The sequence below is a fragment of the Euprymna scolopes genome, chromosome 21, assembly GCF_053919585.1.
Source record: "Euprymna scolopes isolate OS-2025 chromosome 21, ASM5391958v1, whole genome shotgun sequence".
In the NCBI taxonomy this organism is placed as follows: Eukaryota; Metazoa; Mollusca; class Cephalopoda; order Sepiida; family Sepiolidae; genus Euprymna; species Euprymna scolopes.
In genome coordinates, this window is record NC_136502.1 from 17,691,518 (window position 1) to 17,694,300 (window position 2,783).

The 2,783-nt window shown below is 36.8% G+C and overlaps 1 non-coding gene across 1 annotated transcript; it reads left to right on the plus strand.

Moving 5' to 3' along the window:
* The first annotated feature begins 262 nt into the window (after positions 1-262).
* On the plus strand, positions 263-450 carry LOC145243287 (U2 spliceosomal RNA). The gene has a single exon (XR_013862851.1). It is a non-coding gene; the product is annotated as a U2 spliceosomal RNA (small nuclear RNA).
* Positions 451-2,783: the final 2,333 nt, after the last annotated feature.

Genomic DNA, 2,783 nt, shown 5'->3' on the forward strand with positions numbered 1-2,783 from the left:
TACCTCACATTAAAAACGGCCTTGTGCCTAATTTGCTCAGTGGGGGAGCAAATAAATACCATCTGTTCTTCAGATGCTGCAAGCTATGACTAGCTATGACTAGCAAAGACCAGATGTGGGGGCAACCCCACATGCCTGACCTTTAACCAGCTCCCATTTCCCACCTCTCGGGAGCTGGTCCCCTTTTTCCCTTCCCCCTCCCTTCACTCCTCACATTAAAAATCGGCCTTGTGCCTAATTTGCTCGGTGGGGGAGCAAATAAATACCATCTTGGCCTTTGGGCCGGGATCAAAGTGTAGTATCTGTTCTGCAGATGCTGCACTTAAGATAATTTGTACCATGTGTCAATGGAGGGGAAACCCCTCTATACTGGGACAATTATTATTTTTGGTAACCAGAGTGCCCCCTTTTTGCCTACTTTTAGGGGAGCTGGTTTTTACCCCACATTAAAAACGGCCTTGTGCCTAATTTGCTTTGGTGGGGAAGTACATAAATACCATAATGGCTTGCATTTAAGTTTAAAATGCAAAAGTCAAGTATCATGCTTCAATTGTGCTCTAAACAGAAACATTCATTTCGAACGTGCCCATCATTTCAAACAACCTATGTCGGGCCTTTCGGCTTGTGTGGTAATAAAACTTCTCAAATGCACTTGTGATATTAGGCTGTGTAAGGTGTTAACTTTGGTCAAAATCGCCTGTTCCTTCTTTTATCAGATATTTTTTTATTATCAATACTTCTCGAAGACATTCCGATATAAAATCTGTCTTAGAACACTGCCAGGCATATAAAGTACCTTCGTGTGAAATTTCATAAAAATCGATCCAGCTGTTTTTGAATCTATAAGGAACGAACTCACAGACAAACAGATACACAAACAAAGTTCCTTTTATATAATAGTAAATAGAAAAAGAGATAGAGATAGGTGTAAAGAATGATAATTTTGTGTTCATATGTATAACTTCTCACTTTGAGATAAACGGATACTTTAGTTGGTAATGTAATGAATATTAAACTCCATTCTTAGATGTTTGAAGTGTTCCACCATTTAAATGTATTTATCAAACTATTTTGAGCTAACATTGCTTTGAAATCTTGTATCCTAACAAGGAAATGCAATATCTATCGTATAGGTAACTTTATTTTCCGCTTTCAGCTTAATAATAGCTTTATAAATAGAAATAAACAGAATTAATAATACTTACTGAGGAAGAAACATCAAATAATTTTGTTAACATGAAAAATGTATCCACTTCGAATTTGTTAACTCATGAGTTATTACATTTCGATCACATTTGCTATATCTAATAACGAGTAAAATTTACTTTTTCAGTAATTTTCAGCTACCAGTTCATAATCTACATGAATGCAACGTGACTCGCATCATGATTATCTATCAAAGCAAAAAGCAATCCGGAATAGACTATTCATTGCGGTCTGTTGTTGTACTTATTGACAAGGAAACACAGACTAATATGTTTAAAATAGGAATGACAAGATCTTGCTTTCACAAACTTAGTCGACATCACTTTTAATATTTCCAAGGTAATATAGTTTGCAAACAGATAGCACTTCTGTTTGTGTTCACACACCATAAGAGATATAATAATCTCTTTCAAAAACGTTGATGCCATAGCTAAAATAATGATGATGAAAAAGCAGTGTTTCTTCTTGTCGGTATTAATGCTTCCTTCCATCAGTTATGCATAATGGTGGAACTGAAGTAAATGATTTTAAGAATGAATAAGCTTGTATATCTGAGAGTATTCTAATCCTCTGTCTTCAGTTAGTCATAGTGCATAAAATAAGCATTTTTCTATTCACGGTTAGGTTCATATGTTAAAATAACTAAGTTACAAGTTTTAAATGGTTTATATTTGATGAATAGTAGATAGATATTTGTCTGCTATCAACCACAGCAAAGTGTGACACAAGATCGGAAGGTGGAGAATAGGCAAGCTCCCCTATAGGAGGGGCACTCTTGTCTCAACAAACATTGCCTGGGCATTCCCGTCGGCATTCCCTAATTGGGGCGCCTACCGCAACAAACAATAAACTTGCTCCACCTGAAAGCCGGGTAGCAAGGCCTGAAACGGTGGACCTCCTGAGTGATACCCAAACGGCGTACCTCAGTCCGACAGGTACAGGGCCGGTTCCCGACCTCGCACTTGTTGGGCTGAGTGTCAAGAACAGATCCTTGACGAGTACTCTACCATGTCTCCCAGCAGCCGAAGCCGCTAGGAGACACATCCCAACATGAGAGATTAATGTTAAAATAGTAGGTAATCATGGTTTAAAAAATAATGCATTTAAAGATCGTCAAAAATAATAAAATGATTTATTCACGTTGTAATAGATAGTCTAATAAAAAAGGACAGCATTAAATATTTTAGTTTTTATTTTGAATGCAAAGAAACACTCGTCTAGCTGTAAACACTATCAATAATTACGCCCACTCTTTATCTGTGCCTAAACCTAAACGTAGATTCCATGAACAAAGCTTCTTTCTTAGAACTGCACGCCTGTGGAATTGTCTTCCGTTTTCCTGCTTTCCGGCTGACTACAATATGGTTGTCTTCAAGTCTAACGTAAATAAGTTCTTGATGAGCCGTTCCATATAAGTTATCAAATTTTCCAAATTTTCATTACTAATGATTACTATATTGTCCAATTTCTACTGTACACTCTTTAACCCTTATCCTTGAGTGGCCTCTTGGCCTTGATAATGTGGTGATGCCTATGTATAAAAAAAAAATATGTAAAAAGTATTAAACTGTTGCATG